This window comes from Gymnoscopelus microlampas (assembly GCF_963454915.1).
Source record: "Gymnoscopelus microlampas genome assembly, chromosome: 21".
Classification (NCBI taxonomy): domain Eukaryota; kingdom Metazoa; phylum Chordata; class Actinopteri; order Myctophiformes; family Myctophidae; genus Gymnoscopelus; species Gymnoscopelus microlampas.
Genome location: NC_139958.1, coordinates 36,189,961 through 36,203,669, shown reverse-complemented (window position 1 = coordinate 36,203,669; position 13,709 = coordinate 36,189,961). Strand labels below are relative to the sequence as shown.

The 13,709-nt window shown below is 41.2% G+C and overlaps 1 protein-coding gene across 2 annotated transcripts in view; it reads left to right on the top strand.

Moving 5' to 3' along the window:
• ctif (CBP80/20-dependent translation initiation factor) overlaps positions 1-13,709 on the top strand; it is a 106,462-nt gene that overhangs the window by 7,630 nt on the left and 85,123 nt on the right. The window lies entirely within an intron of this gene.

The following is a 13,709-nucleotide window of genomic DNA, read 5'->3' as shown; positions in this document are numbered from 1 at the left end:
CCTGAGGCCGATTCTACGAATGCCTTCTGAATCAGTAGTTCTCACACTTTCAAGATTTTTCAAAAAATGCTCAAAAATAGCAGATGTACAAGCTCGCAGCGCAGCACGAAGTGACGCGCTGCGAGCTTGTATATCTGCTATTTTTGAATAGCCAACGCAAAAATCTAAAATGATTCACACAGACGCTTTCCCGGTTTTAATGGAATAACACAGCAGTACGTTTTTCGTCCACATCATTCTCCCTTATAACATGAACGTGTTCAAATTCTGCCAATACATTTTCTATCGATATTATGTTTTTTAGTATGTTCCTCCTGAACAGAAATGCAGCAGTGCCTGAGTGTGAGACGGACGTACTGTACACAACACTATAAGTGTGAGTCTGTCTTCTATCGACATGTTCTCCTAGATTCCTGTCACATTCTCCTCTTGTTTACTGACACCGGCGTGTTATGGGTGGGTTGCAAAAGGACGGTAGGACCAGTTTTAGCAGTTTCTTTACCATGCAGTGGACCTACTGGTAGTATATGTCATGTCAACACCAGTGGTGGAAAAAGTACTCCCATTTCTTTTACTTAAGTAAAAGTACCAATACTGCGATGTAGAAAGACACAAGTAAAAGTCCGGTAATCAAAATTTACTTGAGTCAAAGTACAAAAGTATTGGTAACAAAATATACTAGGGTTGTCCGATATTGTCTTTTTTACCGATAACCGATATACCGATATTTTCCAACTCTTAATTACCGATACCGATATCAACCGATACCGATATATGCGGGGATTTTTGTGATTAGGGTAAGCTCAAATTTCATATCACACACACCATATACAGTAAGAACTCCTGTAACTTATTTATAAAGCAAAAAAAAAAAAAAAAATTTTTTCCCGATATCAATTTTTATGCTAATATCGGCCGATAATATCGGGAGGCCGATAATATCGGACATCCCTAAAATATACTTAAAGTACAAAAGTAAAAGTACTCATTATGCAGAATGTCCCGTTTCACAAGTTTTCAAAGCCGATCTACAAGCTCAGAAGACGCATTGTGAGCTTGTAGATCGGCTATTTTCAAATGGCCGAAATGCTGAAGCGGTTAATTTATGTTTGATATAATAAGAATAATCTACAAAGTAACTAAAGTTTTCAAATAATTGTAGTGCAGTAAAAGTACAATATTTGCCTCTGAGATGTAGTGGAGTAGAAGTAAAAGTATAGAAAATTGAAAATACTCCATTAAAGTAAAACTACCTCAAAATTGTATTTAAGTACAGTACTTGAGTAAATGTACTCAGTTACTTAACACTACTGGTCAACACTAGCACTGGGGTCAGCTAATTCACCATCTTGCTTTAAAACACTCCTCGGTCGCCTAAGTAAGGCCTTTTTTATAATGTCTCATAGTAGAATATTCCCTAATATTTCCTGCCTCAGCATTTCTGTTTACAGGCTGCATTTTCATCAAATCTTTTACCTCGTCATTTACTATGACTTTATTGCTGTATTCTGTAAAAAAAAATACAAAGCCAGTTAGTCATTGTACAGAATAGGCTATGTGTTGTTCATATCATTGTTCCTGCTATTTAGAGTATGTTGAACATTTTATGAATGAATCCAAGTTCAGATAGTTCATCCTGCCATGATTGATGTCGGGTTACAGTTGCTGCCTAGCTGTGTCATCACTGGCAGTTTATTCTTTTTTTTTAACCCATTGAGACCTGACCTGAATCCGATTCTGCATGTCTCCTAAATCTCAACAGTTTTCTGAAAAACGTATGTTTCTATATCAGTGGTGCTCAATCTTTTTCATGTCAAGGACCCCCAACATTATATGTTTTTGGCCGCGGACCCCCATCAAAATATTTTGTTCCAGGGACCCCCCAGAAGCAAAGATTTGAGTTAAAAATGTTCGCTTTAAAAATATATATTCAAAGTTTTGCACACAATTTCACGATTTTTCAAAAATAGCAGATCTACAAGCTCGTAGCGCGGCACTCGGTGCCGCGCTATGAGCTTGTATATCTGCTATTTTTGAATAGCCTAAAGTGTAAAATAATGCTTTTTAGCTCAAATCTAAACATTAGGCTACATAACATGCTGATCTAAATGGAGAAGTTGTGGTCTGTCTCTGTTAGGCTTGTAAGGGTTCTGTTAATTAGGCCTGCAACTGTTGATTCTTTTCTTAGCGATTACTTTTTTACTCTGATTAATCTTTTAGTTTTTATACTGTATATCAGCAAGTGGTTAATCGAATTTTTAATTTGATTAACCACTTAACTCATTCACTGCCTGAATTATTTCTGGCCGCGTTTGCCCACTGCCAAGATTTTTCATTGAAAAAAAAAAAGTACTCAGGAGCCGAGATACAGATTTTTTAAGTTAAAAAAATTAAAGTTTAACAAGGAAGTGGATGGGAGTCTAGATCTTCGAAAAATCATATCTCCTTGAGGTAAAAAAAAAGAAAGAAAAAAAAGTCGTTTTAGTCGTTCTAGGCAGGCATGGCTTATGGGACAGAAGTCGTTCTAGGCAGGGAATGAGTTAAGCCCTTCTTTATAATTTGTTGTACAACAGCAACATTTTTAAATATTTTTTTTTTTTTTTTTTAACGTTTTTTTTTGGGGCTTTTTATAGCTTTATTTGGAGAGGGACAGTGAAAGTAGGCTGACAGGAAACGGGGAGAGAGATGGGGGAAGACACGCAGCAAAGGTCGTCGGGAACGGGACGCGAACCCGCGACACGCTGTCAGTTAAGGGATTTCAACCGAGGGTGCCTGGACCGCGACGCCACGGCCCAGGCCAACATTTTTAAATATTGATGAAATACAAGCTACTGTGAATGCTATAAATACATAAACAAATACATAAATAAACTCCTGAGCCCTGACTGGCGTGGTACAGATGACTTTGGACTTGTTGTACATACCATAGTTCTAAATGAGAGACTGGGGACAAGTGGAAAGTAAATACAACTAAATAATGTCAGAACATATCCAGTCAAATTCTGACTGTTGCTGCTTGTATTATTTGTAGTGATGATGTTGTCACTTGTCAATTAGCCTCGGAAACCCATGGCTTTTTTTTTGTTGCAAAAGAAAAAAGCCTGGGGGAAGATCCCAGGAACTGTGGTCTCGGAGCGGGAGTGAACCTTGTTACCTCCTAACCAATCAGAGTGCAGAGGGGCGTCGCTCCAAATTTGGTGACGTCAGTATTCTACAATGTTGCACAGACCAGGGGGGGAGCACCGGCTTCGAATGCTATCAATGCATTGAATGGGAGATTATCACGTTTTATCAGACCATTGAATGGGCGAAGTAGGCGAGCTACCGTCTACCCCGCGATTTGTCAGACCATTCATTGGGCGTAATCAGGAGCTACTGACCTACCGACGGAGGCGGAGCAGTCCCCACAACAATATTTACGATTCTGTCCATATCGGTACATAACTCGAACGGCGCTGAGTAGGCACAGGCGAGGGTCGCACCGCTCCGGACGGCAACTCAGTCGCCTTAGCTCCTTCGGTGGCCCGTCGCGGGGCTCCACCTCGCCTGAGACTGCGCGCCTCCGTCATGGTCCGAAACCGAAACAACCAAAACCAAAACCGAAACTAAAGTATTTAAGTCATCTCCGTCGGTAGGTCAGTAGCTCCTGATTACGCCCACTGAATGGTCTGATAAATCGCGGGGTAGACGGTAGGTCGCCTACTTCGCCCATTCAATGGTCTGATAGAACGTGATAATCTCCCATTCTATGCATTGATAGCATCCGAATCAGGTGGGGGGAGGGGAGTAGGAGGGGGGCGGGGGGAGGGGAGGCGGGGACATAGATTGGTGAAGCAATCGGAGGACGCGCCTTGCTCCGGGCGCCTGGGTTTGGATCCGCCCTTCGAGACCATGGATTGCTCTCGTTCTCTCAGGCTACTTGTCAATAGATTCTCAGCTCAACCAATATGCATTGAGAGCGGGTTGGACAAGCTTATGAATAAACACTATCTTTGAATCATTGCGACCTTTGTTAAATAATCGGTTCAGGAAAATAAAAGAGAAGACGTTTATTTTCTGTTCGCTGACTGGGCTGTCTTCACCAGACTGTCAATTGGTGAAGCTAAAGATCTTTTAAACAGTGTTTGATACTGTATGTCTTTTATTCTCATGAACCGATCATCAGATAAAGATCGCCATCATTAAGAAACATTGTTTTTTTCATAAGCGTGTCTACTGTCACTGTCACTCTCACTGACTTCAATGCATTCCACCAAACTTCCGCCTCCAGTTTGCCTCCCAGTTCGTCTATGGCAGTGGTTCTCAAGGTGGAGTCTGAGGGACCCCCAGGGGTCCTTCAGAGGGTTCCAGGCCAGGGGTCCCCAGGTGTTAATATAACACAATCTAAAACAGTTTAACCACTTTAATCATGCTATTTTATGTTAACCCATTAAGACTTGAGGCCGATTCTTACTTATGTCTTCTAAAGCCCAACAGTTTTCTGAAAAACGTGTGTTTCTATATCAGTGGTTCTCAAACCTTTTCATGTCAAGGACCCCCAAAATGACATGCATTTGGCCGCCGACCCCCATATGAAAATATTTAGTTTCAAGGACCCCCCAGAAGCAAAGATTTGAGTTAAAAATGTTCGCTTGAAAATAATATATATATATTAATTTGCACACATTTTCTTGATTTTTCAAAAATAGCAGATCTACAAGCTTGTAGCGTGGCACTCGGTGCCACGCTACGAGCTTGTAGATCGGCTATTTTTGAACAATTTCGAATTGGAATAAATAAAAATAAAATGAAGTACAACCCAAATCTCTCATTGGGTTCCCTGTACTGGCACAAAATCGTTTCAGATGGGGGACGTGTCCGCACCTCCGTGGCCAAATACATATCAATTTTTGGGGTCCTTGACATTGGAAATGTTTGAGAACCACTGCTCTGAGGTGCGTGTCATGGTGTAGATGTAGAACATGTGGTTCCGTGTGTCCCCTCCTTTTCCGTACCCTCCCTGACGGCAGTCAGGACTTATAAGGAAACGGGAGGAGTGGAGGGAGGGACACAGAAAGGAGGGCTTGACTCATGTTCTGGTCAGCCACATGGCTACAGTCAGGGTTGCCAGATCTGCTTACTATAATTTCCCCGCGCGATTTGATTTGAAAATAGCCGATCTACAAGCTCACAACGCGTCGCATCGCGACGCGTTGTGAGCTTGTAGATCTGCTATTTTCAAACAGCTGATGTACATGTTAAAGCCCTCATGTCGGCCTATGGTCGCTTCTTTTGGGCTGGCTTTCCTAGACCCGCTTGCTTGTTTCTCTCGCAGAATCTGGCAACACTGGCTACAGCCGTGCTACACAGCCACACGCACTCCACGTGAAATTGCAGCGCAGTGTCCCATGCCACACAAAGGCAGAGATAGGCTTTTAGAACGTGATGCATTTTTACTCTTTCTCTCGTTGTCTGTGTACTGTGTACCTGTGTACCCTGCAGTGTTTGTTTATTGTATTTTTTATTTTAACCAGGTAATCATGTGAGATCAAAGTTCTCTTTCCATTGAGGTGGTTTGTGCTCTTAACTAGTGGAGCCACCGGTGTTTGGTATTCCTTTTGTTTTGCATCGTAATAATTATAACACATCCAATTTATGTAGCGCTTTTCTCTGTACTCAAAATCACTTTACAAAAACGGAACGAAAGAAACAACTTTATTAAGAGAATAACTACTTAATAGGCTAAAAACTAAGCACACAAAACATTAACATTTTCCTGCACTAAATCATAGTGCTAGTACTAGGATATTAGCCTACATAACTATTATTCACGATGGCACTCTGGTGCATCAAACTTTTGTTCATCTACTTCTATTTTCTTCTAGCATGCTATATGGCCACAAGATTTAACTCTTGTATTATTAAGCTGAAAGAAGGCTGGATTGACCAGGTTAGGGCTGGATTGGCATAAAGTGTGTGTGTGTGTGTGTGTGTGTGTGTGTGGGTGTGGGTGCGGGTGTGTGTGTGTGTGTGTGTGTGTGTGTTTGTGTGTGGTCCGACTCCCGCTGAACACGCAAAAGGCACGAATGATGTCATATCCTGTCACACAATCCATGATGGCTAGCATTCTTATTTTCGAGATATTTTTGGTGGTGAAAGAGAGACAGGAAACAGGGAGAGAGAAGAGAAGTGACATTCACTTTGTCTTTTAGATGACTGTAAACATCTACAAGGTCGCTCCATCTCTCTGCCTCACTGTATTAACCCATTAAGACCTGAAGCCGATTCTACACATGTCTTCTAAATCCCAACAGTAATCTGAAAAAAACGTATGTTTCTATATCAGTGGTGCGCAAACCGTTTCATGTCAAGGACCCCCAAAATGATATGTATTTGGCCGCCATCTCAAAATGTTTCGTTCCAGGGACCCCCCCAGAAGAAAATGTTCACTTTAAACAATATATATTCAAAGATTTGCGCACATTGTCACGATTTTTCGAAAATAGCAGATCTACAAGCTCGTAGCGCGGCACCGAGTGCCGCGCTACGAGCTTGTATATCTGCTATTTTTGAATAGCCAAAGTGTAAAATAATGCTTTTTAGCTCAAATGAAGTGATTAAGTGATGATGTGAGTGAGGCCTTTAGGCTAGGTGTTCACACACAGCGAGTGTAGCAGCTTTAAGAGATAAGGCTGCCGCACACATATAGAGGATATGGATGTAAATATTTGGTTCGATATTATTAATATTCATACATATTTTTGTCCTTGACAATCTTGTTTTTCTAACCTTATCTTTTTATGCTCTCTGATTGTTTCTGGCATACCTTTTTATCCCTTTTAAGCTCTTTTACTGTTTCTCACACAATCTTTCTTTAGTTTTTATCCTTGATGCTGTGTGATGTGCTTTTTATTTATCTGTGAAACTAAGCTAAAAATAGAGGGGCATTCTAGTCCCATCTCCAACACATAACGGGGTCATGCCTGTAATTGCAACTTAGGCCGTGTTTATTTGCATGTGTTAATCACGTCATTTTAGGTTGACCTTAAATGTCCAACCCTTGGGATTTACTGGTTTGTCCAGCTCAGTGAGTTGACTGATATTCTGAAAGTGTCGTATAGATGCTGAAGGGCACACACACACACACACACACACACACACACACACACACACACACACACACACACACTCACACTCACACTCACACACACAGAGGCTGTCAGACCGAGAAATAGGATCGCGGTTGTATTTGTGAACTGGTCAATAGTTATTGGCAGCAGTTTCCCCTCCGGCAGTAGTAGTCTACTACATGTAAAGGTCACTTATAGGACATCCGAATGAATCACATGGTCCTGTATTGTTGTTTAATTTGGCTAATCTTGCATTTGTTGGATTACTGAAAACGTGTCTGTTTGTTGGGAATATTGATGTAGTAATAATAATGGTGTGGGCTTGATATAACTGAGAGTTGCTCAGCAAGGCTGCGTAAAGAAGGAAGGGAAACGATCGACACCATGGCGCCATTGATGCACTGGGAGTGCGAGGCAAACTGGAGCCAGAGGTTCGATGGAATTCATTGTCATTCAAGTCATTGAGAGCCGGCTGGACCAGCTTATGAACAAACAATATCGTTTTGATGATTGCAACCTTTGTCAGCTGATATAAAGACTTGTTGTTTTTTTGTTCTCTTGTTTTGACGTGCACGACTGCACGTTTATGTCATTTTGCTGAGGTATTTAAAGATCACAGAGTATGTCTCTGACTGGGTTAGTATGGGCTGTCGTCGCAAGAATAGGCTCTATGCACAGCAGCCATATTATCACTTCCTTCACAGGTGTTACCAATGATACTAATGAAGGCTCTGTTCCATTTAGTCTAGCACAGTGGTTTCCACGACCACCATAACTCTGAGAGTGTACAAATGTACACTCTCAGAGTTACACACCCGTAAGGGGCTATTTGGAAGCCCATGAGGGTCCCTGGACCCCAACTTTAGACCCACTGGTGTAGCAGAGTGTTTCCAGTGAGCCAACATGCACAATATCAGCACCCTGACTCTGTTTGACCAGAATGGAACAGAGCCTTCATTAGTATCATTGGCAACACCTGTGAATGTCTTCATAATATGGCTGCTGTGAATAGAGCCTATTGGTCAACAGTCTTGCGATGACAGTCCATACTTACTGCATAGTCAGAAACGTACTCCGTGCTCTTTAGATACCTACATAAATGTACATAGTGTCCACATTGAAAAACAAGACATCAGAAATCAGTGTCTGTGTGATGTGTTGTCTTTTATTTTCCTGAACCGATTATTTTACAAAGGTTGCAATCATTCAAAGACGGTGTATTTTCATCCGCTTGTCCACACAGCTCTCATTGACTTCAATACATTCCATCAAACATTCAGCTCCAGTTTACCTCCCAGGGCAAAAAAAATCTGCCAGGTGCAATTGCCGGAGGGGGGGGCCCGCTTGGCAGGAAAACGCTGAGAACTGGTTTTGAAGGCGTTTGTAGAATCGGCCTTAGGTCTTAATGGGTTAAAGGGATATTTCTTTTTCAAACATGTTTGGGGTCATTTCAAACGTCTAATCAGGCTTTAGTGAACACGCCAGGCAGTTTTTAAGTTGCTTGATTCAGTATCTAGATATTTGATATTCATTTTATCAGACACGCCCTCTTCCTATACAAAACCTAACTTCAAACTCCATTTTAACCATGATGGATTCATCGAAAACACCCGTCTTTGGTTCTGGTGACTCATACTATCCTCCTAATACGTGAGGGGCTAGTATTCTTTCAATTACTTTTTTCATTTATGATTTATGAACCCATTAAGACCTGAAGCCGATTCTACAAATGTCTTCTAAACAGTTTTTTGAAAAAACTCATGTTTCTATGTCAGTGGTTTTCAAACTTTCATGTCAAGGACAGCAAAATGATATGTATTTGGCCACCGACCCCCATCTCAAAATATGTTGTTCCAGGGACCCCCAGAAGCAAAGATTTGAGTAACAAATGTTCGCTTTAAAACAATATATATTCCAAGATTTGCACACATTTTGACGATTTTTCAAAAACAGCAGATCTACAAGCTCGTAGCGCGGCACTCGGTGCCGCGCTACGAGCTTGTATATCTGCTATTTTTGAATAGCCAAAGTGTAAAATAATGTTTTTTTTTAGCTCAAATCAAGAAATGACACAGATGCGTTCCAGGTCTTAATGGGTTAAAAAATAATAATATATACAATTAATGAAAGTAATCAAAAAATCCTGGCCCCAGACATGTTTGAAAGTGAAATATCCCTTTTAAGCAATGGGACACGAGAGGAAATGCTGTTTTACCGAATCACCAGTCGCCACGGCTGTGATTGTGACATTAGGCTGCAGTCAGAGTGCTGAAGATAATCACAACCATGCTGACATCAATTACTACAGCACTGCATCCACTGTGCTGCTGGCTTTTTGAAGATCTAGTGCCGTTCTGCTGTGTCAGCACTCACGGGATAGAACGTCTCTTATCCAGTCAAATTATTTGACTGTTACTAACTGCTGTAACATCGCTTTTACACTGTGTACACACATGATTGATGAAAGTATTTGATTTAAAGTTAATGTATTTGTTTCATTGTTTTGGCAGAGATAAGTGTGAGCTTTAGCTGTACAGCTTTCAGCTGTTTTGAGCCAGTTTGTAGTGTTTTTTGTCTAACCTGGAACAGCAAGGCAGACTTCCTGATATTAGGGCTGCAACTCTCAATCATTTTCTTAGTGATTATTCTATTGATATTCTATTCTACACTTTTTTTGATTAATCCGAAAATCAAGAAGCATGTTTTTTGTTTTATTTAACCCATTAAATACCTGGAACTGTGTCATTTTTAGATTTGAGCTAAAAAGCATTATGTTACACTTTGGGCTATTCAAAAATAGCAGATATACAAGCTCATAGCGCGGCACCGAGTGCCGCGCTATGAGCTTGTAGATCTGCTATTTTTGAAAAATCGTGAAAATGTGTGCAAATCTTTGAATACATATATTTTTAAAGCGAAAAATTTTAACTCTATTCTTTGCTTCTGGGGGTCCCTGGAACAACATATTTTGATGGGGGTCCGCGGTCAAATACATATCATTCTGGGGGTCCTTGACATGAAAAAGATTGAGCACCACTGATATAGAAACATACGTTTTTCAGAATACTGTTGAGATTTAGGAGACATGTAGAATCGGCTTCAGGTCTCAATGGGTTAAAAAAAGATTATGCAGTATATCAACCAATCGACGTGAAATATGTCTGAAGTGATTCTTTTATGCATTAACCACGTATGATTAACCACTTAAGACCTGTTTTATACTTTGTTGTATAACAGTGGCGCACATTACATTTAGTTTGATTAGTTTGAACATGAACATCAGTATCTCTGAGTGAGTCAAACTATACTCTGCTGCACTCTGCTACACCAGTGGGTCTAAAATTGGGTTCCAAATGGCCCTTTACGGATGTGTAACTCTGAGAGTGTACAAAAATGGACCCTTACGGGTCCATTTGGTTCCATTTGGACACTCAGAGTTATGGGGGTCGTGGAAATTTAAAAAGTCTGAGAACTACTGTGCTACACTAAATTGAATAGAGCCTTCATTAGTATCATTGGTAACACCTGTGAAGGATGTGATAATATGGCTGCTGTGCATAGAGCCTATTGGCCAGCTATTGCGGGTGTGTGTGTGTGTGTGTGTGTGTGTGTGTGTGTGTGTGTGTGTGTGTGTGTGTGTGTGTGTGTGTGTGTGTGTGTGTGTGTGTGTGTGTGTGTGTGTGTGTGTGTGTGTGTGTGTGTGTGTGTGTGTGTGTGTGTGTGTGTGTGTGTGTGTGTGTGTGTGTGTGTGTGTGTGTGCCTGTGTGTGCCTGAATGTGCACAAAGAGTGACTGAAATATCACATTGGAGAGCAGAGCATTTTTTAAGTGTAGTCACTTAAATAACCGGAACAGGGCTAAGTTTGTTATACAGTATTACATCTGTGTGTATATTCCTTTTAGTAAATGTGTTGTATACTATAAATACAATTGACTTCACCAACAAACAAGAGCAAAGTAAGAGAGGACAATCTAGCTTAGCTGGTGATTTATACAGAAGTTGATGGAGTCAGCGGATTGGCCGTTGCCAGAAACCGTGTCGGGAACGAGACTTATTGCGTGAATGGAAGTATAGTACACAAATAGTACCCTTTTCTGTTTTTTAAACAGCCCTAATCCAAGTACTTATTGTGATGCAGCACCTTTTTAGTCGTCGTCATGACCTCAGAATGGGCCAGTGGCCAAAACAAAGACATTATAGTCATTTAGACCTGGAACGCATCTGTGTCACTTTTTCATTTGAACTAAAAAACATTATTTAACACTTTGGCAGACACTTTGACAAATAGCAGATATACAAGCTCAATACGAGCTTGTAGATCTGCTATTTTTGAAAAATCGTGAAAATGTGTGCAAAATCTTTGAATATATATTATTTAAAGCCAACATTTTTAACTCTATTCTTTACTTCTGGGGGTCCATGGAACAACATATTTTGAGATGGGGGTCGGCGGCCAAATACATATCATTTTGGGGGTCCTTGACATTGAAAAAGATTGAGCACCACTGATATAGAAACATACGTTTCGAAGTGATGCGCTGTGAGCTTGTATCAACTATTTTTGAATAGCCAATGCTAAAATCTAAAAAGACTGTTCTTTCCCGGTTTTTAGTGGTTTAAGCCTGATTTATACTTTGTCCGTTGTGTGTGTGGCCGACCTACAAGCTCACACAATGTGTCACGAATCACGATGCAAACACGTTGTGAGCTTCTAGATCAGCTATTTTCTTTTCAGGATCGGGGGCCTGCTTGAAAATCTTGAAAGCATTCACGGCCCACCCACCTGACCACTAATTCGGCCGCCGTGTTAACCCATGAAGACCTGGAACTGTGTCATTTTTAGATTTGTGCTAAAAAGCATTATTTTACACTTTGGGCTATTCAAAAATAGCAGATATACAAGCTCATAGCGCGGCACCGAGTGCCGCGCTACGAGCTTGTAGATCTGCTATTTTTGAAAAATCGTGAAAATGTGTGCAAATCTTTGAATATATCTTTGAATATATATATTTTTAAAGCGAACATTTTTAACTCAAATCTTTGCTTCTGGGGGGTCCCTGGAACAACATATTTTGATGGGGTTCTGCGGCCAAATACACATAATTTTGGGGGTCCTTGACATGAAAAAGATTGAGCAGCACTGATATAGAAACATACGTTTTTCAGAATAATGTTGAGATTTAGGAGACATGTAGAATCGGCTTCAGGTCTTAATGGGTTAAGATGTCATATGGGTGGGCCCGCGTGCATTTTCAGAGCATGGTTTATACTAATGATCAATGAATCGATTGTGTTCCCGGTTTTTATCAGCGGAACTAACGTGGTATACTTAAGTTTCTATCCCACAATGACGACACATTTTTCAAGGTTTTTAAAGAAAAACGCACCATGTCATTTGTTAACATTATTATTTTTCAAATATTAATTTTCTATTATCATTACAAATAGTTTGCCAATTATTTCGGAGGCCCAGTCGCAAATACCCTCCCGGCCCACAAGTCGTAATCTCTCTGGTATAGTAGGCCAATGGTTCTCAAACTTGTTCGTCTCCAAGGACCCCCAAATTGATATGTATGTTGCCGCGGACCCCCACCTGAAAACATGTCGTGGGACCAGGGACCCCCAGAAGCAAAGATTTGTGTTAAAAATGTGTAAAAACGCCTTTTAAAAAAAAAAGAAAGAAGTAAAGATTCGCACACGTTTGCAAGATTTTTCAAAAATAGCAGATGTACAAGCTCGTAGCGCGGCACCGAGCTTGTATATCTGCTATTTTTGAATAGCCAAATTATAAAATATTGGATAAAGGGATTAAAACGATTGGGAGGCTTTATTAACTCATTTAGCTGGGGACCCCCTGGTATCCCCCCCAAGGAACCCCACTTTGAGAAACAAAGTAGTAGGCTACAAAAACCCAGTGACTCCCCAGTGACTGAGTCCCCAGCGCTCAGCAGTGCACCATCATCCTACTACTACTCTGTCTCCATGCTTAAATCCTCTTTGCATGGCTGGTGATCAAGCATTGGATGGTAAAGGAGCTTAGCAGCAACAGGCTTGTTGGCTGCGGGGGTCACGTGATCAGCACAGAGCTGCGTGCGGGGAGGAGAGGTGGAAAAAAACTCACAAATGCGATGGGGGATAGACTCCATGCACAGCAGCCATATTGGGAATGAATTGGAGCCCCTTCCTTGCTTCCTTCACAGGTGTTACCAATGATACTAATTAAGGCTCTGTTCCATTTAGTGTGGCGTAGTGGGTGTCTTATCTTCAAGGACCCCCCGTAACTCTGAGAGTGTACAAATGGAACCAAATGGACCCTTACGGGTCCATTTGGTTCCGTTTGTACACTCTCAGAGTTACACACCCACCATAAGGGGCCATTTGGGAACCAGAATGGAGTGTTTCTAGTGAGCCAACATGCACGTTATCAGCACCCTGACCAGAATGGAACAGAGCCTTCATTAGTGTCATTGGTAACACCTGTGAAGGAAGTAAGAAGAGGCCCAATTTCTTTCCGTTGTGGCTGCTGTGCATAGAGCCTATCGAGACGTCGAGGACACGCGGATGAAAATGAATGATTGAATGCGTTTCGGAACGGCAGAA